Here is a 13,538-nt window from a genome sequence, read left to right as displayed (position 1 = left end):
TAACTGATGAGGGAACGGCAACGGAGTGGGTAACGGCTGGTTGGCTGAGTCCGGCCGCACGGGTGCATGCGTGACTGAGCCGGACGCAACGTCATGGAACTGTTGCCCAGTCTGTGAGCTGGCAACAACCATAGCAGCGCGGGGACGCACAGCGTCTACTCCAGACTGTCTAGACTGATGTGGGTGCGCAGTGGCAACCACACTGGGTTGCGGAGGTTGACGCACCGCGTCAAAACAAAACAACTCTGACGGTTGTTTAACCTCACGGACGTCAACGGATACCTCCGTGCGTCGCTGAACATCAACATGCGGCTGGCAGATCACACTGGAACGCATGGGTGACGGAACTCTCTCAACTGGAGTGCGTGAGAAGGTTACTTCAGCGTCCCCAGGACGCACAACCGATCGAGTGGGTGGTTGTAGGCAAGGAGCTGCACTAGCTACTGTTGCGGCAGCAACCTTCTCCGCACGAAAGTCCTGCATAAGCGACGTAAGTTGCGACTGCATGTCTTGCAGTAAAGACCACTTAGGGTCTACAGGAGCAGGTGCGGCGATAGACGGTGTAACTGTCTGAAGCGGTACCGCTTTGCCTCTCTTAGGAGGTGAGCAGTCATCGGATGACTGCAGCGAGTCCGAACTGACCCAGTGGCTACAGCTGGGCCGTTGGACTTGCGCGGAAGGGACCGACTTGCGCTTAAACGGTCGTGAGACCTTGGTCCATGGTTTCTTGCGAGAAACCTCTTCCGCAGACAAGGTATAAATGGGCTCTCTTGTCTTTGTTAGGCAGGGGCGATCTTGGGTAGATACGCCCGAAACTACGGAGGGAACGTCTGTTCGCTGATTAAAGCCTCTCGAACCCATTTGTCGTACGACATTGCTTCTCCCCTGGACTTGGGAGCTTGCAAGAGGTCCCGGACTAGGAGGACGACAGGCACGAACAGACGAACCCTCAAGCGCAACACTATCCACAACACTATCACTCACTTTAACACCTCCCACTGCACTTTTACACTTCAGCTCCTTGACATCCGCCATGAGCTGATTACGGTCACTAGCCAGGGACTCAACTCTCTCACCCAGAGCTTGGATGGCACGCATCATATCAGCCATCGAAGGTTCCTGAGTGCCAGAAGGGGGATTAGGAGCAACCACTACAGGGGAAGGAATAGGTTGTGGGGCATGAGGAGAGGAAATGTCAATAGAACGAGAGGAACTTCTCCTAACTCTATCTCTCTCTAGCCTACGTGTATATTTTTGGAATTCGATAAAATCGAATTCCGAAAGCCCAACGCACTCCTCACATCGATCTTCCAATTGACAGGTTTTATCCCGACAATTGGAACAAACAGTGTGAGGGTCGATAGAGGCCTTCGGAAGACGCCTTGAACAGTCCCTAGCATTGCACTTCCTAAATTTTGGGACTTGTGAAGGGTCAGCCATTTTGAATTGGTCAAAGGGGAATTCAAAAACTATCAAAAAGTCATCAACAAAGAATCCGTAATCAAAAAGAGTTCAAGGAATTGCGAAGAGAAAGCCTGCACAGCGAAAGCTCAAAACTAGAATAGTGTACTTCACCAATTAGTTGTGAAAACAAATCCAGTTTAGCAACAGCGAATAAGCACGTCTTGTCGGGAGCACGACAGAGAGAAAATTGGGTTCGTTGTTTACATTGAGTACTGGGTATCTGGACGACAGATGGCGCTGTTGGACACACCCGCAACCTGTGTAGCGATCGCTGGCGAATTTTACCTTAGAGTTTTCTGTCGAGCAACAGAGTTGCAGCTATTATAATCACCGGCTAAGTTAAATATTGAAAAATAAGAACTGCGCCCTCCCTTCCGCAATCGACATCGACGGGAGAAGGGGAGCAGAGAGTAACTGTAATAAAACAAGAATTACAATTATTAAAATCAGATAAAAATGATATTTTCATAACAAAATGACAAATTCGTATATAATTTGTATTTTTCCTAACTATACAAACCTTAGCTATTTACATGGGGTGATTACTTCGGCGCAGCCGATGACGAGCCATAAAGTTTTAACGAGGGTTTCCTACCCCACCGCTAGTTAGCGGGGGGGTAGGGAGGGGTAGCTTGCTACCCCTCCCCCTCACACACACCGGAGTATACTCCACTTTACTTAGAGGTAGGACTTATCTTGGGGGACAGGGCTGGCGGGCACATAACTGTAAATAGCTAAGGTTTGTATAGTTAGGAAAATTACAAATTATCTACGAATTTGTCATTTGTTCCGTAACTGAAATACAAACCACGCTATTTACATGGGGTGACTTAACCCTTAGGAAGGGTGGTAAGTCCCGGCCATACTGGCTTTGGCTTGCCCGGGGATTCCATATTCGAGCGATCAAGTACTCGGACAATAGGGAATCCCTGCTCCTCGCTGGCGGTTGTGAAACTGCCGCGGCCTACGTAAGGTGTGTGCGAAGGTGAAAAGTGACTTGTCCCAGGCAGTTGCCCTGGAGTCCCTCAGAAGGAAATCCAGGCTAGGACTCTCCCAATACCACCACGTCAGGGTATGGGGATATGACCGTATTACACCTAATACTAGGAACACAAGGAAGCATGGTCTACCTACAGTGGTTTGAGGTCAGCTGTGCAGAGAACCCAGGATGCTGCTTTCTCCATGGGAGGAGAGGATAAAGAAAAGAATAAGGGCCAGACAGATCTTTTCATTCATGCAGACTAACACCAGGTAACAATGCCCTCAACCTTCTGCTACTTGTCCATCAAGGAGCCTAAGGTTTAGACCAGCTGTTGTGAAGCCACCAAAGAGCCGATAAAAATGTATCGAGCCTCCTGTGTGTCATGTCTTGCAGGTAAGGGGCTGAGAAGAAGGTCTGATGCTTCAACATCCCCGCTTGAAGGACCTGCGTCACTGAATGACGCTCCATGAAGGGCAGGGACGTATCTAAGCCCCTGACATCATGGGCTCTAGGGCGATGCGACGGAGAAGGGTCAGGATTTAAGGCAGGGTGTAGCACCCTGCGAATCCAGGCCGAGATGGTACTCCTGGAGACCCTTCTCATCGTTACCCAGGGTCCACGAACGAGACTTGAGCCTGGAGACAAACTGCAGCTGTTCTTTGAAGACGCCAGGTCAGACTCCCTACCGGCAAGGTAGGAGATGGTCTGAGTCATCTGCTACAGGACGGACACTCGAACCCTGGAAGGTGTCGAACAGTGGGTCCGGCACTCCCGGATTCTGAGTCTCGGCAACAAACCTCAGGGACGAACCTGAATGTTGCCTCCCCCTAACCCTGTGAATGGGCGAAGTCGTAAGAGAGACCATGTGACTCGCTTGGCTAAAGATAGGCTAGCAGGAACACTGTCTACCCAGAAAGGTGGTGATCTGGGGACTTATGTAGTGGTTTGTCAGGGGGTCTCTTTAGAGACTCGAGGACTTGAACCACGTCCCAAGGAGGAGGTCTTACCTTCGACTGAGGGCAGGAGAGGACAAGGCTTCCCATGCAAAGGAAGAGTTCCAGCGGCGGAGAAATGTCTGTCCCAAGAGCCTGGAGGCAAGACTTAAGGCTGAGGAATAGCCTTTCAGAGTCGAAACTGAAAGGCGCATTTATCCCGCAATCCCACTAGGAGCTCCGCTATCGCTGGAAGCAGCATCGTGTGGAGGGATGCCCTCTCCCCGACACTGGCCACAGAAACTTGCTCTTTCGCCTGGGAGACTACTGCGGAAGACTTGCGCAGGTGTCCAGTCCTCCTTTTTGCCACTTGTGCGAAAATCCTCTCTCTTTGAGGAGATGCTGGATAGACTCCCGGCGGGAAGTTGGAGCAAGCTACGGAGGCAACACATCGATGGTGTCCCACCGTTGCTGGAAGGCATCCTACCAGAGGGCCTTGGGATCCGTGACCGGGGAGCAGTACAGCGGGAGCTTGCAGCTCAGTGCTGTAGAGAACCGGTCCACCAAGGGAGCCCCACCGAGACAGGACTTGTAGGCTACTTGAGGATCCAAAGACCACTCGGAATGTGGTGTCCGTGACACACTGCTCAGACTGTCGGCGAGCCCATTCCTTTGCCTGGAATCAAGCGAGCTGCTAAGGAGACCGAGGGGGACTCGGACCATCCCGGTATCTCTACCGCAGGATGGGATGGTTGTACTGAAAAGTACCTCCTTGTCTGGGCCAGAAAACCATCACTGTGGTGTTGTTGATCCTCATAACCACAGAGTAGTCCGCCAGGCTAGGTGGAGCTACTGAAGTGCCAGAAACACGGTTTCCATCTCTAGTAGGTCTAGAGAAAGTTCTTCCTGGTTCTGACCCCCGGCCTAAGGACCCATGGATCAGAACGTGCCCTCCCCCCCCCCCTTCCTTTGACGCGTCCGAAGACAGCATCAAGTTTGGGGGAAGGAAGAGAAGGACCATTCCCTATTGTAGGCCCTCGTCTGCTTCCTACGCCTATGGGTCCGTTCTGTACCGGTTGTCCCCTAGGGGTCTCAGCGTCTGGGGAGACGTGGCCCCGACTCCCCCGCGCCCCGAGTCGCCACTGGAGAGAACTCATCCTGAGGCGACTGAGGAAACCAGACGGGCCAGGGAGGAGACGTAACAACCTTGGGTTGGAGGGTCTTCTCGTGTGAGGAAAGGTCCCACGACCTTCCTCTGCCTTGTCAGTTGTCTGAAGGGAAGGCTTTGGGAGATAGGAGCCTAAGACCAGGCTCGGTATACCAAACGCTGAGAGGGCTGCGGGGAGGACTCCTCGAGGACCACCATGATCTTTAGAACTTGGTAAAGCCCGAGGAGCTTGTCCCGATGACGAAGAAGGGATGCCTTCGAGTCTGCCAGGATCGGCCAGTCACCCAAGAAACGGAGTGGCCGGATGCCGATCCTGAGAGCCCGTGAAGAGATCCGAGTGGAAGTATCGGAGAACTGTTGAGGTGCTGTGGAAAGGCCGAAGCACAGCCCTTGAACTGGTATATACGCCTTCCAGGCAAACTCCAAAGTACTTCCTTGAAGATGGGAGAACCGGGACCGGAAGTACGAGTCCTACCGGACCAGTGTACACATGAAGTCTTGTGGTCTCACCGCAAAGCTGACCGCGTCTGCTGTCGCTATGCTGAACGAAGACTGTTTGACAACCCTGTACAGAGTCGAGAAGGGAAGGAGAAGATTAAGGAGGCCCCGGAACCCCTTGGCCACCTCTTGGAGGGAGCGTATCTCCGATATGGACTGGACTTCCGCCCGGAGGGCCCGTCCCCTCACCAATCCCTACCCAGGGAGGAGGGAGGGGCTCAATACCAGCCGGGACTGTTGAAGGAGACAAGCTCGGAGAGCTGGCCCTCGGCCTAGTCTCTGGCGTTCTCCGTTCCGAGACCAGGGCAAGCTGCACTGGCGTAAGGGAGTCCTTGGGTGAGTAGACTCGGTCCAGGACCGTATCCTTCCCTTACCGAAGAGGAATCTCTGGATCTGGGATCTCCTTGAGGTTTCTCCTGAGGGCCAGAACCTGCCAGGACGCTAGTTCCGACCCCTGGAGCTCCTCCTCCTGATGGACTGGCAGCAAGGTCTCCCATCCCAGGAGGCTCTTCCTAGGGAGACTCATAGACGTGCCCCAAGGGTCCAACTGGATCCTGTCGGATCCTTGCGGAAGACAGGGCCTTAGGATCCCTCCTAGGAGGAAAACAGGACCCCACTGATGAAGGATGTAAGGCTTCGCCCCCTCCGCACGATAGGACCCTCAGGAAGAGGCGGGGATTCTCCCTATGGAGTGAAGGGGGAGAGGACCGGGACTTCCGACCCTCCTGGGGATGGGTAATGCTCATCCGCAGAGGAGGGGAGATGAAGTCTGAGGAGGGCTCATCGCCTGCGTAAGGACTCGCGAAGGGACAGGATAGTCCTTGGGGGAGGTACCATGCCAGGGATTCCTCTCACTCCCTTCAGGGGGAGAGGAAGCTGCTACTGATTAGTGACCCCAGTCAGAAGGCACAGGCTCATCGCCTGCTTGAGCGCTCTCACGACGGCATCCCACCAGGGATGCCGACCAACCCTCGCGCTGACAGGGAGTCCCTCTGGAGGGAAGAGGATCGTTCGATCCTCTGGGGGAGATGACACATGAGGGTTCGCCCGTAGAGAATCTGCAATGAAGGGAGAAGAGACCTTTGACCTATCCGGAAACCTCCCCCCCTCCGGAGAGGGCGCTGCTCTGCGCTGCGGGGGAGGGAAAGGCGGAGGTGGCCTGACCGCCATAAGCCCTGATGTAAACAAGGCGCGGTCGCGTCGGAGAACGGTGCGCCGATCACGCTGACAATCGCCGAAAAGCACAGATCTGGGTAGCGCGTGAATGAAGCATGCGTAGCAGTATAACCGCGCCCGCATACCCGCGTACCAGCGTGAGCGTGGCCATATCGGCATCCGCGTGAACGATCCCCGCGCTTCCGCGTGAACGATCCCCGCGCTTCCGCGCGTATGAAGATCGCTGGTGCTTGCGTGTGAAAGATCGTGGGAGATAGCGAGGGAAACCATCCCATGCACGAACGATCTCGGCGAAAAAAATCGCCGGTGCTAGTGCCGTCGGCGATTGCGTGTGGGGAACCATCCCACGCGCGGAAGAATAACGCTGACGATCTTCGGCGCTTACGCGAGTACGAAGATCGTCGGCGCTAGCGCGAGAGAAGACCGTAGGAGACAGTGAGCGGGAAACCATGGTGCTTGCGTGCGTACGATCTCCAACTATGTAAGACGATCGTCAGCGATTCGTGCGAGCACGGACGATCTTCGACGCTCACGCGTCAGCGAAGATTGTCGGCGCTCGCGCGCGAGAGAAGATAGTCGGCGATCACGAGCGGGAAAACCTCGGTGCCCGAGCGCGGACGATCTACGACGATCGTGAGCGGGAAACCGCGCGCGGACGATCCGTGCGATGATTGCGTGAGCCTCAATGGTCGCGCCTGGGAAACCATCCCGCGAACGGAACAATCTTCGGCGCTTACGCGTACTGTGAAAATCGTCGCGTTCGCCCTAGCGCCGAACCCGAAGATCGGCGGTTAACGGCCGTCAATGATCGCGTGCGGAGAACCGCGCGCGGATGGCCTCGTTGCCGTGCGCGGGAAACCATCCCGAGCACAGAACGATCATCGGAGCTTATGCGTACTAAGAAGACTGTCGGTGCTTGCGCGCTTAGCGCCGGATCCGAAGATCGCCGGCTAACGGCCCTCGATGATCGCGCGCGGACGGCCTCGTTGTCGCGCGCGGGACCCCATCCCGTGCACAGACTGATCCTCGGCGCTTACGCGCACTAAGAAGATTGGCAGCACTTGCGCGCCTAGCGCTGGATCCGAAGATCGCCGGCTAACGACCGTTGCCGGGTTAACGATCTTTGACGATCGCGCGCGGAAAAACCACGAGCGGAAGGGCCTAGAAGATCGTGTGGGGGAAACCATCCAGTGCGCGGGCGATCTACAGTATTTACGCGTTAGCGCGTAACAGAAGATCGTCGGCTAACGATCCTCGACGATCGCGAGATCGCGCGCGGGAAATAATCCTGCACACGGGCAGTCTTCAGCGCTTATGCGCAAGTGAAGATCTAGGCCCCTGTGTAACAGAAGATCGTCGGAAATGCTTGAAGGATCGGCTAACTCGTAGATCAGGAACTGGGATGTGTCCCTAAAAGGGAGGGCATCCCCTGAAGAGGACCAGGAGGTCCACTTCATTGCCGACGATCAACTGAGGGACTGCTAAATACTCCGAGGAGTGGTCTCTGTGAGGTACCTTTCCCATGAACGGGAGAGGTGTCCTTTGTAGAAGAGACTTAGAGACACCGTAGGCTGAAATGCTGGTGAGCGCCAGTGCACTATCTCAGGAACCCCAACGATGTGCGCAAATGCGCAAGGAACGTTGGTAGCAGCCTAACTGAATACTGAATCAGGGTGTCTCTAAAGACAGACTCAGGAACAGCAGTCGAGCGCTAGCGCGTAAGGGAACGTTGGTGCGCAGGTGATACCTGTCACTTGGTCCTTACTCAAGATGTGAGAGTCTCTCCTGCCCCGGAGGGAGGAGCCCGTTAGATAACGGGGGCGCCTAAGACGCGTCTGCAGTCAGGAACGGATACAGCAGGCAACAGGTACACTGAGGGACGAGAGACGAAGGGTCTAACGTAGCCTGAGTAGCGAGGCCACGAGAGGGATTAGTTGCAAGACCCCGAAGGGTCAACACAACGAGAAACCGAAGTTTCTCCGTCACTAAACACCAAAGTGTAGAAGTGACTAAAGTTACGAGAGCCCGAGGGAACTGTGTAACTAAAGCTCCAAGACCCCGAAGGGTCAGGGAAAAAGAGAAACTGAAGTTTCCCTGTCACTAAACACCGAAGTGCTAGTGACTGAACAGCAAGCTGTTGACAACAGGAACAATCCTATAAAGAGGAGTCTCTATGAGTGGCCTCTCTCGCGAACGAGAGAGGTGAGCACTTCGTAGAAGAGACTGGTGATGGAGCCCCGAAAGGCCCTGAGATCAGCAGACGTAAACAGGAACAATCCTCTGAAGAGGAGTCTCTGTGACTGTCCTTTCACGCGAACGGGAGGGGACACTTCGTAGAAGAGACAAAAGGAGCAATCCTCGGAGGAGGAGCCCTTAGTGCGGCCTCCCTCGCGAACGAGAGAGGGCCAGACTGATCCTGCAGCTGCTCAGCCCCTTGAGCGTAGCTACAGAAGCGACCGCTCAGCCCCGAGAGCATAGTCGCTGGTACCATGGTCTAGCCTTGCAACCGCTCAGCCCCTTGAGCAAGTCACAAGGGCAGCCGCTCAGCCCCAAGAGCATAACCGCCTAAGGACCAGAGAAAAGTAAAAAGGGAAGTTAACTAGCTACCCTGGAGCCTAACATCCTTATCGTTCTAGGATGCAATGAAGAGCTGGCAGTAGTCACGGGGGAACTTCTATGAGAAGGGAACGCCCCTGACGAATGCCTTGAGAGACGGCGGCGTAGCCGACTCCCCAGGATAAACAGGACAGCTCTGCTTCGAAGGCGCACACAACAGGCACGAAGAAACAGCATCGTAAACTGGAAAATAAAACAGAATAATTATTTAACAGAAAATTCCCCCGGGTGAAACTCCGGAGAAACCCCGAGGGAAAGAACATAAGAACGAAAGAAGGTATGCTCCCCCTCCCCCACCTGGCATGCCCAGGTGAGGTGGGGGACGAAAGTTAACAAAACAGAATTATAACATTATAATTATGCAACTGACTTAGAATGTTCCAAGGATCACCGACCCCCGAAGGGACTTGAGCCCTGAGCTGAAAAGTTAAAACACAATTATATTCATAAAAATAATCGAGACAAATAAAACAAAATAGCGACTCGGTCCTGAGAGGCTATCGTAGGCGTAATACAGAGTAAGAGGTGAACGACCTCAAGAGAAGGGCCGGACTCCACGACGGCAACCATTGTGGCTTAGGAGTGAAAGGCCGTGATCAAGAAAAGATTGTGGTGGCCTGCAAAGCCGGCGATCACACTCGTAGACGTACACAACACACACCGCACAATACCGAAAGCAAAGGAAACTTACTATTTTCTATACACAAAGATATACATAAACATCAATAATGTTTAAATAATATTAAGTATAAGAAAATGACAAATTCGAAGATAATTTGTATTTTTCCTAACCATACAAACCTTAGCTATTTACATTGGGTTTACCTTTTAGCGTAGCTGAAATGGCGAGCCATTAGAATTTAACGAGGGTGTAATACCCCAGCGATAGTTAGCGGGGGGGTAGGGGAGTGGTAGCTAGCTACCCCTCCCCCCCCTCACACACAGGTGAATGCTCCACTTTCACTTAGAGGTAGGACTTGTCTTGGGGGACAGGGCTGGCGGGCAAATATATGTAAATAGCTAAGGTTTGTATGGTTAGGAAAAATACAAATTATCTTCAAATTTGTCATTTGTTCCGTAACCGAAATACAAACCACGCTATTTACATTGGGTGACTTACCCCTTAGGAAGGGTGGAAAGTCCCCAGCCATACTGGCTTTGGCTTTACCCGGGGACTCAGAATCCGAGTGAGTCGCACTCGAGAAAAGGAGTCCCTGCACCTCACAAGTTCCTTGCTCCGCAAGGAACCGTGTGGCCTACATAACCTTGTGTGTGAAGGAAGAAGTGTGACCCGTCCTAGGCAGTTGACCTGGAGTTCCAGAAGGAACTCTGGGTTAGGATGTTCCCAATACCACCTCGTCAGGGTATGGGGGACGCGACAGTATTGACTCAATACTCGGAACACAAGGAAGCATGGTTTACCTGCAGAGGTTTGAGGTCAGCTATGCAGAGACCAGGATGCTGCTTCCCAGTAGAGGGGAAAATGAAGAAAGAAGTAAGGGCCAGACATACTTCTTTCGTTCATGCAGACTAAAACCTGATAACAATGCCCTCAACCGTCTGCTACCTGTCCAAAAAGGACACTGAGGTTAGACCAGCTGTTGTGTAGCCACCACAGAGCAATAGAAACGTATCGAAACTCCTGTGGGTCACGCCCTGCAGGAAGCGGGCTGCGAAGGTCATCAGACGCTTCCAGACTCCAGCTTGTAGCACCTGCGTAACAGAGTAGTATTACTCGAAGGCGAGGGACGTTGCGATGTATCCGACATCGTGTTGTAGGGCGACGTGACGGAGGAGGGTCTGGATTCAGGTCAAGATGAATGTCCTTGAGTCCGAGCTGAAGAGGTATACTGGTGACTCTCCCCCGTGTCCTTCTTGTGCTCCCAACCCGGCTGCACGTGAGGACAAACTGCAGCTGTTCCCAAAGCACACCTCTTGATTCCTTTACTGGCAAGAAGGAGAAGGTTTTGGGACATCAGATATAGAATGGTGACTCGAAATCTTGAAGGAATTGGACCAAAGGCCGGGACCCCAAGATTCTGAGTCTAGCCAACAACTCAGGAGCGAACCTGAATGTTGCCTTCCCCCATTCCTTATAAAGGGCGGAGTCGTACCAGACCAAGAAGATTGCTTACACACTGGCCGCGGCCAGAGTGCGCAGGAGACCCAAGACGGAATACGATCAGAGGCCTGACGTAAAGGGTCTTGAGAAGATCTCTTAAGGGACTAAAAAGTCCGAGCCATGCTCCATGTTGGAGGTCTCACTCCGACTAGGGCAAGGACGTTTGCAGCTTAGCATGAGCGAGGAAAGGTCCAGCGGAAAGGAAAAAGTTACTCCTTTAAGCCTGAAAGTCAGGGAAAGGCTGAGCGACAGGCTTCATTGCCGAGAGCGGAAAGGAGTTTCCCCTCGCCGAAAAGCAATAAGTTCGTTATTGCTGGAGAAGAGGCCTCAAGGGAAGAGGTATATCTCCCACGACACCAACCAACGGAGACTCTCCACTTCGCCAGGAAGACTCCTGCAGATGACTATCGCAGATGACGCGACCTCCGTCCTGCGACTGTAGCGGGTTGTCTCTTCTTGAGGAGGAGGCGTAGTGTCTCCAGGCATGAAGCCGAAGCGACGCCGCGGCTCGTGAAAGATGTTGCAGTGTGGTTGTTCGAGTAGCCTGTGCCGTGGGAGAAGCTCTCCCGGGAGTTTCGTCAGGGGAAGCAGAGGGTCTAGAAACCGTTCTGCGTATAGTCCCAGTGGAGCTCTCAGGGCCATTGAAAGGTTGTCAGACAACCTGGTCTTGTTGAGACCCATTCTCAACAGACAACAAAGGAGGGAAGACGCAGGCGTCGATGTTGTCCCACCATCACCGGAATGCATCTTGCCAGAGTCTCGGGGTCTGAGACTGGGGGGAAGAACAGCGGAAGCTTGAGGTTCCAAGCTGTCGCGATCAGGTCCCCCAGGCCAGGACTTGCTGGTTACTCAAAGCCAAAGACCCCCAGGTACACTCTCTCTACGAGGCTCTGCTCGGATAGTCGGAGAGAACATTCCTCTGCCTGGAATGAGAGAGCCGATGGTGGTATTGAGAGGATCTCAAATCATCTCAGTATCTCTACTGCAAGATGCAAAGGTATGAAAATGCGTCCCCTGCTGGTTAGAACAAGCCAGTACCATGAAGTCGACGCGCACGGAGCGACTCGGCAGGAGCTGTAGGATCTGTAGAGGGGCCAGACTACGGCCCCTAAGCCTGCCTGAATGATGGAGAGGTATCCTTCAGGTCCTGACCATAGGCCTGAACCGGCACATGCTCCCCCCCCCCCCCCTTTTCTTTGACGAGTCTGAGAACAGCATAAAAAATGTGGGGAAAGGACGAGAATATCCACTCCCATCAAGAGGTTCCATAGGTCAACACCTATTGCAGGTCTAATCGTTCCGCTGGTCCCATAGGGGCCAGAAAGTCCGGTTAATCGTTGCTTTGAAACCACCAGAACTTGGGCCGCCCCACAGGGAACTTATCCTGAGGCAACCGTTCGGTACTTTAGACGGGTCAATGAGGAAAAGAGAACTAGGAAACATTCCAAGGTAGGGCTGAAAGCTTTGCTTGACTGAGAACAGGTACTGCGACTCTCCTCAGCCTTGCCACAGTCAACTGAAGGGAAGGCTCGGAGGAGGCAGCAACAGAATCTGGCGTCCCCAGGTGGTCACCCATCCAAGTACCGACCAGACCCGACGTTGCTTAACCTCGCTGGACGGACGAGAAGCGGGGTTTCCAACGTGGTAAGGCCGTTGACTCAATATCATGGCTAGATACTCCAGATGTTGAGGCAGAAGTAGAGAAGGCTCCTAGCAAAATACCATGAACCCCCACTCATGGTAAGCATCTGGAAGCTTGTCCCGGCGCTGAAGAAGGTCGAACCCGAGCCTACCCGAGTTGACCAGACCTCCAAAAGGCAAAGGAGGCGGAAGCCTGCACCTGAGCGGCCATGAGGAAAGCAAGGAGAGTTCTCTGGGGAAAAACCTGCGATGCCACGGCGGGGATCGCCACACTGCATCTTAAGCAGGAATACCTGTAGTCTAGGCTGAATTCCACGAGCTTCCTGGAAGATGGATGGAATGGAAACTGAAAGTAACCGTCCTTCCGATCCAGGGCCTAAGGACCTTAGTCCTGTCGCCTCGTTACCAGTCTGATCGATTCTGCTGTTCCACGCTGGACGAAGTTTGTTCGACAAACTTCATCAGAGCTGAGAGGTCGACTACGGAACTCCTGTCTCAGATACTTCCTTACAAGAAAGGATCGACTGAAGGAAGCCGGGGGGTGAAGCCGTCGACGATCCTATGGAGGACCTTCTCCTAAGGCATGGATCATTCTGCCCAAACGGGCAAACTCTTGCCGACCCTATGGCATAGAGGTTCAGAGACACTGAATTCGCTGACAGAGATGGCAGGCGCGATATCCTTGGCTGATCACAGAGATCGTGCAGGAATGGGCATCGGGAAGCTGTCATCCGGATGAGTAACCTTAGGCATCCTCCCAGCGTGAAACCTGCAAGGGGGGGGTTGCCAATCCTAGAGTTCGTGAACTCTGCCGCTCCCTCTAGGACTATGTCCCCCCGGGAGAGCCTATTGGACACCTTGTCTCAGTTGTCGTAGCCGGTCCGATAACTTAGGCCGACGTGGCTGAAAGAAAGAGGCGCTGGAGCCCTGCAGGGTCTG

General features: G+C 53.6%; 1 protein-coding gene and 1 pseudogene across 2 annotated transcripts in view; both read right to left on the bottom strand.

The window, feature by feature from the left end:
- The window catches only part of Taf2 (TATA-box binding protein associated factor 2), a 365,232-nt gene that overhangs the window by 308,100 nt on the left and 43,594 nt on the right, over positions 1-13,538 (bottom strand). The window lies entirely within an intron of this gene.
- LOC137616793 (5S ribosomal RNA) lies at positions 12,498-12,616 on the bottom strand (annotated as a pseudogene).

The sequence above is a fragment of the Palaemon carinicauda genome, chromosome 22 (assembly GCF_036898095.1).
Source record: "Palaemon carinicauda isolate YSFRI2023 chromosome 22, ASM3689809v2, whole genome shotgun sequence".
In the NCBI taxonomy this organism is placed as follows: domain Eukaryota; kingdom Metazoa; phylum Arthropoda; class Malacostraca; order Decapoda; family Palaemonidae; genus Palaemon; species Palaemon carinicauda.
This window is presented reverse-complemented; position numbering and strand designations above follow the sequence as displayed.